At 48.3% G+C, this 9,524-nt stretch overlaps 13 non-coding genes and 1 pseudogene across 13 annotated transcripts; all 14 read right to left on the bottom strand.

The window, feature by feature from the left end:
* Nucleotides 1-1,589: 1,589 nt before the first annotated feature.
* LOC135010176 (U1 spliceosomal RNA) lies at nt 1,590-1,731 on the bottom strand (annotated as a pseudogene).
* A 152-nt stretch (nt 1,732-1,883) lies between these two features.
* On the bottom strand, nt 1,884-2,047 carry LOC135010179 (U1 spliceosomal RNA). The gene has a single exon (XR_010209611.1). It is a non-coding gene; the product is annotated as a U1 spliceosomal RNA (small nuclear RNA).
* A 662-nt stretch (nt 2,048-2,709) lies between these two features.
* LOC135010173 (U1 spliceosomal RNA) lies at nt 2,710-2,872 on the bottom strand. The gene has a single exon (XR_010209606.1). It is a non-coding gene; the product is annotated as a U1 spliceosomal RNA (small nuclear RNA).
* A 152-nt stretch (nt 2,873-3,024) lies between these two features.
* On the bottom strand, nt 3,025-3,188 carry LOC135010166 (U1 spliceosomal RNA). Its single transcript, XR_010209599.1, has one exon. It is a non-coding gene; the product is annotated as a U1 spliceosomal RNA (small nuclear RNA).
* A 671-nt stretch (nt 3,189-3,859) lies between these two features.
* On the bottom strand, nt 3,860-4,022 carry LOC135010172 (U1 spliceosomal RNA). Its single transcript, XR_010209605.1, has one exon. It is a non-coding gene; the product is annotated as a U1 spliceosomal RNA (small nuclear RNA).
* Nucleotides 4,023-4,174: 152 nt separating this feature from the next.
* On the bottom strand, nt 4,175-4,338 carry LOC135010169 (U1 spliceosomal RNA). Its single transcript, XR_010209602.1, has one exon. It is a non-coding gene; the product is annotated as a U1 spliceosomal RNA (small nuclear RNA).
* A 671-nt stretch (nt 4,339-5,009) lies between these two features.
* LOC135010175 (U1 spliceosomal RNA) lies at nt 5,010-5,172 on the bottom strand. The gene has a single exon (XR_010209608.1). It is a non-coding gene; the product is annotated as a U1 spliceosomal RNA (small nuclear RNA).
* Nucleotides 5,173-5,324: 152 nt separating this feature from the next.
* Nucleotides 5,325-5,488, bottom strand: LOC135010165 (U1 spliceosomal RNA). The gene has a single exon (XR_010209598.1). It is a non-coding gene; the product is annotated as a U1 spliceosomal RNA (small nuclear RNA).
* A 671-nt stretch (nt 5,489-6,159) lies between these two features.
* Nucleotides 6,160-6,322, bottom strand: LOC135010171 (U1 spliceosomal RNA). The gene has a single exon (XR_010209604.1). It is a non-coding gene; the product is annotated as a U1 spliceosomal RNA (small nuclear RNA).
* Nucleotides 6,323-6,474: 152 nt separating this feature from the next.
* On the bottom strand, nt 6,475-6,638 carry LOC135010167 (U1 spliceosomal RNA). Its single transcript, XR_010209600.1, has one exon. It is a non-coding gene; the product is annotated as a U1 spliceosomal RNA (small nuclear RNA).
* A 671-nt stretch (nt 6,639-7,309) lies between these two features.
* On the bottom strand, nt 7,310-7,472 carry LOC135010178 (U1 spliceosomal RNA). Its single transcript, XR_010209610.1, has one exon. It is a non-coding gene; the product is annotated as a U1 spliceosomal RNA (small nuclear RNA).
* A 152-nt stretch (nt 7,473-7,624) lies between these two features.
* On the bottom strand, nt 7,625-7,788 carry LOC135010168 (U1 spliceosomal RNA). The gene has a single exon (XR_010209601.1). It is a non-coding gene; the product is annotated as a U1 spliceosomal RNA (small nuclear RNA).
* A 672-nt stretch (nt 7,789-8,460) lies between these two features.
* On the bottom strand, nt 8,461-8,623 carry LOC135010174 (U1 spliceosomal RNA). Its single transcript, XR_010209607.1, has one exon. It is a non-coding gene; the product is annotated as a U1 spliceosomal RNA (small nuclear RNA).
* Nucleotides 8,624-8,775: 152 nt separating this feature from the next.
* LOC135010170 (U1 spliceosomal RNA) lies at nt 8,776-8,935 on the bottom strand. Its single transcript, XR_010209603.1, has one exon. It is a non-coding gene; the product is annotated as a U1 spliceosomal RNA (small nuclear RNA).
* Nucleotides 8,936-9,524: the final 589 nt, after the last annotated feature.

Below are 9,524 nucleotides of genomic sequence, written 5' to 3'. Positions count from 1 at the left end.
AAAGGCATTTCATAATATAAAAATAAGCAACATGGTGATTAAAAATAATAATAAAATAAGCAACAAGGTGGTTTAAAAAATAACAGAAAATATATAATCTATATACAGATTAACCTCTAATCTTTCAATCAATACCTCATCTCTATAATCACATACACATAATTCAGAGACCCAGCACTAAGGATCCCCATTTACTTATATAAAACCTTTTAGGGTAACATAAATCCAACCCACTACTAAAGCAGCTCTTGTGGCGCAGGGGAAACATCACCTGCACTCTATGCAGCGAGTCCCATGTTCGAATCCAACCCGCTCAGCTTAACATCCATATTATTTATTTACTTTTAATGGGATCATTCTATCAATTCATTTTTACCTTTAATTTTTGTTAATATTATTTCTATATTTCATTATTTTAACCCCTGGAATAATTACATTGCTGCTTAAACAACAAAAAGAATTGAAGAAAGAATAATTATTAAACAGACAATTTAAGGATTCGAAGATTTAAAGATTTAAAGATGTAAAAATTTAAAACAGGGAGGGGGGGGGGAGGGAGGGGGGCCTTTTGGGAGAAGGAGGGAAAAAAAATAAAAAAATAAAAAATATATATATATAGAACCAAGAGAAAGTGTAAAAAGAGGATGGAGGAAGAAATCTGATGTTCATCATTACTAGTGGATTTTACTAAAGAACTTTAAAGGAACACACACAACAGGATTATACAGTTTCATACTAAGAGGAATGCTGTTCCCAAAATAGCTACTTCTAATAATTTTGTTTATTTATTAAACATACAATAAATGGATATTCAATAAATAATATATTAGGTAAATCAATAGATAAAATCTTCAGAGACTGCCAATGTTGTTCAGTTCGATGCTCTCAATCAGACCATCAGGTGTAGGGGTACCCAAAGAAAAAATCCAAAATGCCTCCCTTGTCAAGTAAAGGAGATTCAACTGAGGCAGCACAAGGGAACTCTCATCTGGGGACAACAACTGCAGGGAGAACACATATTTTCAGATGAACATGGGAGGGCAGAAGGCTGCCTAATACTGAAGCACCCCCAAACAACAAACCAAATGCAACAACTAGTACAAGCATTCCTTGGGGAAGGTCTGCAGAAGATGGAATTGCATACGGTGATGTCATCCAAGCAGTGGGCCAAAGTTGGCTGGAACCCTTATCTGCATATGAAAAGAGAAAAGGGGTATGCAGGGCATGGCGGCCTTTTGCTGCGCTTGGATGACCCCTAGTTCGCATTAAACACCCCCACCCTCCTTCGGTGTGGGGCTCATGTTGGCCATGCCCCAGCCCCTGAAGCATTCAAGCTGATTTCTTGCAGCAGCTGGGCACTGTAACAGCTCCAGAGCTGCTCTGTAAGGCAACTAAAAGGGTGTGGGCCCTGCAGCACTACCTGTAGTTCGCATTGTGCGTTGGAAGGCACAAAGTAAGCAGACGGGAGAAGTCAGGGTAGTGCGCAAGGGCATAGAAGGGAGCGGCTCAAGAAAAGAGAAGTGGAAACAGTCAGCAAACTAGGCTGGAGAGAGACCTGAGACAAAGAGATCTGAATTATATGAGAGCCGACCAGGGGAAACACAAATTATGCAGTCAAGTTTCCCACATTTGGGGAATTCAAAGGGGCAGCACACCCAGAGTGCAATGGGTGAGCCTTGCCCTGGGAGAAGCACCTACATGATCATAGTATCTCACCTGGCAGGTAAGTAGGAGTTGGGCTAGAGCTGGGGAGGGTCGCTGCTCGGGCACCCCCCTGTCAAGTGAAGGAGATCCAACTGAGGCAGCACAAGGGAACTCTCGAAAGAAGAACAAGGCTAGAGGAAGATCTGAGACAAAGAAATCTGACTTTTACCAGAGCTGACCAGAGGAAAGCACAAACACAGTCCCCCACTACCACAAATAATGCAGTCGAGTTTCCCACATTTGGGGAAATCACAGGGGTCAGCATACCCAGAATGCAATGAATGAACCTCACCCTGGGAGAACAATCTTCATGACCATGGTATCTCCTATGCAAAATAAGTATGATTTGGGATAGGGCTGGGGAGGGCCGCTGCTCAGGCATATCTCTGTCAAGTAAAGGAGATTCAACTGAGGCAGCACAAGGGAACTCTCATCTGGGGACAACAACTGCAGGGAGAACACATATTTTCAAATGAACATGGGAGGGCAGAAGGCTGCCTAATACTGAAGCACCCCCAAACAACAAACCAAATGCAACAACTAGTACAAGCATTCCTGGGGGAAGGTCTGCAGAAGACGGATTTGCATACAGTGATGTCATCCAAGCAGTGGGCCAAAGTTGGCTGGAACCCTCATCTGCATATGAAAAGAGAAAAGGGGTATGCAGGGCATGGCGGCCTTTTGCGGCGCTTGGATGACCCTTAGTTCGCATTAAACACCCCCACCCTCCTTCGGTGTGGGGCTCATGTTGGCAATGCCCGAGCATTCAAGCTGATTTCTTGCAGCAGCTTGGCACTGTAACAGCTCCAGAGCTGCTCTGTAAGGCAAGTAACAGGTTGTGGGCCATGCAGCACTACCTGTAGTTTGCATTGTGCATTGGAAGGCACAAAGTAAGCAGACAGGAGAAGTCAGGATAGTGCACAAGGGTATAGAAGGGAGGGGCTCAAAAAAAAAGAAGTGGAAACAGACAGCAAACTAGGCTGGAGAGAGACCTTAGACAAAGAGATCTGAATTATATGAAAGCCGACCAGTGGAAACACAAATTATGCAGTCAAGTTTCCCACATTTGGGGAAATCACAGGGGCAGCACACCCAGAGTGCAATGGGTGAGCCTTGCCCTGGGAGAAGCACCTTCATGATCATAGTATCTCACCTGGCAGGTAAGTAGGAGTTGGGCTAGAGCTGGGGAGGGTCGCTGCTCGGGCACCCCCCTGTCAAGTGAAGGAGATCCAACTGAGGCAGCACAAGGGAACTCTCGAAAGAAGAACAAGGCTAGAGGAAGATCTGAGACAAAGAAATCTGACTTTTACCAGAGCTGACCAGAGGAAAGCACAAACACAGTCCCCCACTACCACAAATAATGCAGTCGAGTTTCCCACATTTGGGGAAATCACAGGGGTCAGCATACCCAGAATGCAATGAATGAACCTCACCCTGGGAGAACAATTTTCATGACCATGGTATCTCCTATGCAAAATAAGTATGATTTGGGATAGGGCTGGGGAGGGCCGCTGCTCAGGCACATCTCTGTCAAGTAAAGGAGATTCAACTGAGGCAACACAAGGGAACTCTCATCTGGGGACAACAACTGCAGGGAGAACACATATTTTCAAATGAACATGGGAGGGCAGAAGGCTGCCTAATACTGAAGCACCCCCAAACAACAAACCAAATGCAACAACTAGTACATGCATTCCTGGGGGAAGGTCTGCAGAAGACGGATTTGCATACAGTGATGTCATCCAAGCAGTGGGCCAAAGTTGGCTGGAACCCTCATCTGCATATGAAAAGAGAAAAGGGGTATGCAGGGCATGGCGGCCTTTTGCGGCGCTTGGATGACCCTTAGTTCGCATTAAACACCCCCACCCTCCTTCGGTGTGGGGCTCATGTTGGCGATGCCCCAGCCCCTGAAGCATTCAAGCTGATTTCTTGCAGCATCTGGGCACTGTAACAGCTCCATAGCTGCTCTGTAAGGCAAGTTAAAGGGTGTGGGTCCTGCAGCACTACCTGTAGTTCGCATTGTGCATTGGAAGGCACAAAGTAAGCAGACGGGAGAAGTCAGGATAGTGCGCAAGGGCATAGAAGGGAGCGGCTCAAGAAAAGAGAAGTGGAAACAGACAGCAAACTAGGCTGGAGAGAGACCTGAGACAAAGAGATCTGAATTATACGAGAGCCGACCAGGGGAAACACAAATTATGCAGTCAAGTGTCCCACATTTGGGGAAATCGCAGGAGCAGCACACCCAGAGTGCAATGGGTGAGCCTTGCCCTGGGAGAAGCACCTTCATGATCATAGTATCTCACCTGGCAGGTAAGTAGGAGTTGGGCTATAGCTGGGGAGGGTCGCTGCTCAAGCACCCCTCTGTCAAGTGAAGGAGATCCAACTGAGGCAGCACAAGGGAACTCTCAAAAGAAGAATAAGGCTAGAGGAAGAAATGAGACAAAGAAATCTGACTTTTACCAGAGCTGACCAGAGGAAAGCACAAACACAGTCCCCCACTACTACAAATAATGCAGTCAAGTTTCCCACATTTGGGGAAATCACAGGGGTCAGCATACCCAGAATGCAATGAATGACCCTCACCCTGGGGGAACAATCTTCTTGACCATGGTATCTCCTATGCAAAATAAGTATGATTTGAGATAGGGCTAGGAAGGTCCGCTGCTCAGGCACATCTCTGTCAAGTAAAGGAGATTCAACTGAGGCAGCACAAGGGAACTCTCATCTGGGGACAACAACTGCAGGGAGAACACATATTTTCAGATGAACATGGGAGGGCAGAAGGCTGCCTAATACTGAAGCACCCCCAAACAACAAACCAAATGCAACAACTAGTGCAAGCATTCCTGGGGGAAGGCCTGCAGCAGATTGATTTGCATATGGTAATGCCATCCAAGCAGTGGGTCAAAGTTGGCTTCAACCCTCGTCTGCATATGAAAAGAGAAAAGGTGCGTGCAGGGCATGGCGGCCTTTTGCGGCGCTTGGATGACCCCTAGTTCGCATTAAACACCTCCACCCTCCTTCGGTGTGGGGCTCATGTTGGCTATGCCCCAGCCCCTGAAGCATTCAAGCTGATTTCTTGCAGCAGCTGGGCACTGTAACATCCCCAGAGCTGCTCTGTAAGGCAAGTAAAAGGGTGTGGGCCCTGCAGCACTACCTGTAGTTTGCATTGTGCATTGGAAAGCACAAAGTAAGCAGACGGGAGAAGTCAGGATAGTGCGCAAGGGCATAGAAGGGAGCGGCTCAAGAAAAGAGAAGTGGAAACAGACAGCAAACTAGGCTGGAGAGAGACCTGAGACAAAGAGATCTGAATTATACGAGAGCCGACCAGGGGAAACACAAATTATGCAGTCAAGTTTCCCACATTTGGGGAAATCGCAGGAGCAGCACACCCAGAGTGCAATGGGTGAGCCTTGCACTGGGAGTAGCAACTTCCTGATCATAGTATCTCACCTGGCAGGTAAGTAGGAGTTGGGCTAGAGCTGGGGAGGGTCGCTGCTCGGGCACCCCCCTGTCAAGTGAAGGAGATCCAACTGAGGCAGCACAAGGGAACTCTCGAAAGAAGAACAAGGCTAGAGGAAGATCTGAGACAAAGAAATCTGACTTTTACCAGAGCTGACCAGAGGAAAGCACAAACACAGTCCCCCACTATCACAAATAATGCAGTCGAGTTTCCCACATTTGGGGAAATCACAGGGGTCAGCATACCCAGAATGCAATGAATGAACCTCACCCTGGGAGAACAATCTTCATGACCATGGTATCTCCTATGCAAAATAAGTATGATTTGGGATAGGGCTGGGGAGGGCCGCTGCTCAGGCATATATCTGTCAAGTAAAGAAGATTCAACTGAGGCAGCACAAGGGAACTCTCATCTGGGGACAACAACTGCAGGGAGAACACATATTTTCAAATGAACATGGGAGGGCAGAAGGCTGCCTAATACTGAAGCACCCCCAAACAACAAACCAAATGCAACAACTAGTACAAGCATTCCTGGGGGAAGGTCTGCAGAAGACGGATTTGCATACAGTGATGTCATCCAAGCAGTGGGCCAAAGTTGGCTGGAACCCTCATCTGCATATGAAAAGAGAAAAGGGGTATGCAGGGCATGGCGGCCTTTTGCTGCGCTTGGATGACCCTTAGTTCGCATTAAACACCCCCACCCTCCTTCGGTGTGGGGCTCATGTTGGCAATGCCCCAGCCCCTGAAGCATTCCAACTGATTTCTTGCAGCAGCTGGGCACTGTAACAGCTCCAGAGCTGCTCTGTAAGGCAACTAAAAGGGTGTGGGCCCTGCAGCACTACCTGTAGTTCGCATTGTGCGTTGGAAGGCACAAAGTAAGCAGACGGGAGAAGTCAGGATAGTGCGCAAGGGCATAGAAGGGAGCGGCTCAAGAAAAGAGAAGTGGAAACAGACAGCAAACTAGGCTGGAGAGAGACCTGAGACAAAGAGATCTGAATTATACGAGAGCCGACCAGAGGAAACACAAATTATGCAGTCAAGTGTCCCACATTTGGGGAAATCGCAGGAGCAGCACACCCAGAGTGCAATGGGTGAGCCTTGCCCTGGGAGAAGCACCTTCCTGATCATAGTATCTCACCTGGCAGGTAAGTAGGAGTTGGGCTAGAGCTGGGGAGGGTCGCTGCTCGGGCACCCCCCTGTCAAGTGAAGGAGATCCAACTGAGGCAGCACAAGGGAACTCTCGAAAGAAGAACAAGGCTAGAGGAAGATCTGAGACAAAGAAATCTGACTTTTACCAGAGCTGACCAGAGGAAAGCACAAACACAGTCCCCCACTACCACAAATAATGCAGTCGAGTTTCCCACATTTGGGGAAATCACAGGGGTCAGCATACCCAGAATGCAATGAATGAACCTCACCCTGGGAGAACAATCTTCATGACCATGGTAACTCCTATGCAAAATAAGTATGATTTGGGATAGGGCTGGGGAGGGCCGCTGCTCAGGCATATCTCTGTCAAGTAAAGGAGATTCAACTGAGGCAGCACAAGGGAACTCTCATCTGGGGACAACAACTGCAGGGAGAACACATATTTTCAAATGAACATGGGAGGGCAGAAGGCTGCCTAATACTGAAGCACCCCCAAACAACAAACCAAATGCAACAACTAGTACAAGCATTCCTGGGGGAAGGTCTGCAGAAGACGGATTTGCATACAGTGATGTCATCCAAGCAGTGGGCCAAAGTTGGCTGGAACCCTCATCTGCATATGAAAAGAGAAAAGGGGTATGCAGGGCATGGCGGCCTTTTGTGGCGCTTGGATGACCCTTAGTTCGCATTAAACACCCCCACCCTCCTTCGGTGTGGGGCTCATGTTGGCAATGCCCCAGCCCCTGAAGCATTCAAGCTGATTTCTTGCAGCAGCTGGGCACTGTAACAGCTCCAGAGCTGCTCTGTAAGGCAAGTAAAAGGGTGTGGGTCCTGCAGCACTACCTGTAGTTCGCATTGTGCATTGGAAGGCACAAAGTAAGCAGACGGGAGAAGTCAGGATAGTGCGCAAGGGCATAGAAGGGAGCGGCTCAAGAAAAGAGAAGTGGAAACAGACAGCAAACTAGGCTGGAGAGAGACCTGAGACAAAGAGATCTGAATTATACGAGAGCCGACCAGGGGAAACACAAATTATGCAGTCAAGTGTCCCACATTTGGGGAAATCGCAGGAGCAGCACACCCAGAGTGCAATGGGTGAGCCTTGCCCTGGGAGAAGCAGCTTCATGATCATAGTATCTAACCTGGCAGGTAAGTAGGAGTTGGGCTATAGCTGGGGAGGGTCGCTGCTCAAGCACCCTTCTGTCAAGTGAAGGAGATCCAACTGAGGCAGCACAAGGGAACTCTCAAAAGAAGAATAAGGCTAGAGGAAGAAATGAGACAAAAAAATCTGACTTTTACCAGAGCTGACCAGAGGAAAGCACAAACACAGTCCCCCACTACTACAAATAATGCAGCCAAGTTTCCCACATTTGGGGAAATCACAGGGGTCAGCATACCCAGAATGCAATGAATGACCCTCACCCTGGGAGAACAATCTTCTTGACCATGGTATCTCCTATGCAAAATAAGTATGATTTGAGATAGGGCTGGGGAGGGCCGCTGCTCAGGCACATCTCTGTCAAGTAAAGGAGATTCAACTGAGGCAGCACAAGGGAACTCTCATCTGGGGACAACAACTGCAGGGAGAACACATATTTTCAGATGAACATGGGAGGGCAGAAGGCTGCCTAATACTGAAGCACCCCCAAACAACAAACCAAATGCAACAACTAGTACAAGCATTCCTGGGGGAAGGTCTGCAGAAGACGGATTTGCATACAGTGATGTCATCCAAGCAGTGGGCCAAAGTTGGCTGGAACCCTCATCTGCATATGAAAAGAGAAAAGGGGTATGCAGGGCATGGCGGCCTTTTGCGGCGCTTGGATGACCCTTAGTTCGCATTAAACACCCCCACCCTCCTTCGGTGTGGGGCTCATGTTGGCAATGCCCCAGCCCCTGAAGCATTCAAGCTGATTTCTCTGCAGCAGCTGGGCACTGTAACAGCTCCAGAGCTGCTCTGTAAGGCAAGTTAAAGGGTGTGGGTCCTGCAGCACTACCTGTAGTTCGCATTGTGCATTGGAAGGCACAAAGTAAGCAGACGGGAGAAGTCAGGATAGTGCGCAAGGGCATAGAAGGGAGCGGCTCAAGAAAAGAGAAGTGGAAACAGACAGCAAACTAGGCTGGAGAGAGACCTGAGACAAAGAGATCTGAATTATACGAGAGCCGACCAGGGGAAACACAAATTATGCAGTCAAGTTTCCAACATTTGGGGAAATCACAGGGGCAGCACACCCAGAGTGCAATGGGTGAGCCTTGCCCTGGGAGAAGCACCTACATGATCATAGTATCTCACCTGGCAGGTAAGTAGGAGTTGGGCTAGAGCTGGGGAGGGTCGCTGCTCGGGTACCCCCCTGTCAAGTGAAGGAGATCCAACTGAGGCAGCACAAGGGAACTCTCGAAAGAGGAACAAGGCTAGAGGAAGATCTGAGACAAAGAAATCTGATTTTTACCAGAGTTGACCAGAAGAAAGCACAAACACAGTCCCCCACTACCACAAATAATGCAATTGAGTTTCCCACATTTGGGGAAATCACAGGGGTCAGCATACCCAGAATGCAATGAATGAACCTCACCCTGGGAGAACAATCTTCATGACCATGGTATTATGCAAAATAAGTATGATTTGGGATAGGGCTGGGGAGGGCCGCTGCTCAGGCACATCTCTGTCAAGTAAAGGAGATTCAACTGAGGCAGCACAAGGGAGGACATCTTGCCTCTGTAGAGCCAGTTTGTGCAAGGAGAGATTGATTGATTCTTTTTTGGTGGGGGCCCAAACCAACCAGTCATTTCAGTCAGTCGTGTGGCAGACCCTGTCGCTGAAATGATGGGTTCGTCAATGTTTTTCTTTTCAATCTAAGCACCAGCAGTTTTCTGTAAGCATCTGCTTCGCTATGATGATCAACACGTCACAAGGGAAAACACTCAGGGCTGGAGGCGTAGATCTTAGGACCAGCTGCTACAAGCATGGCAGAGGTGTCACTATCACTGGTGACACCCAGAGAGGCGGCGAGGGAGATTGTAATGCAGTGCGCGCAGATAAGCAGGGCAATGGTAAAAAGGAGGCATGGTCTCATAGGTAGGGGCGTGGCCTGAATCACCATTTTGTTGCTGCGGGTATCCCGGGGGTTGGGGGCTGCACCCGGGGACTAGTGTGTGAGTAGTGCTGGCTCCTGCACAGTGACAGAAACTGGGTGTTGCACGTAATGTCA

Source organism: Pseudophryne corroboree, unplaced genomic scaffold, assembly GCF_028390025.1.
Source record: "Pseudophryne corroboree isolate aPseCor3 unplaced genomic scaffold, aPseCor3.hap2 scaffold_2292, whole genome shotgun sequence".
In the NCBI taxonomy this organism is placed as follows: Eukaryota; Metazoa; Chordata; class Amphibia; order Anura; family Myobatrachidae; genus Pseudophryne; species Pseudophryne corroboree.
The sequence above is the reverse complement of the archived record's forward strand: the minus strand, read 5'-3'. Positions and strand labels throughout refer to the sequence as shown.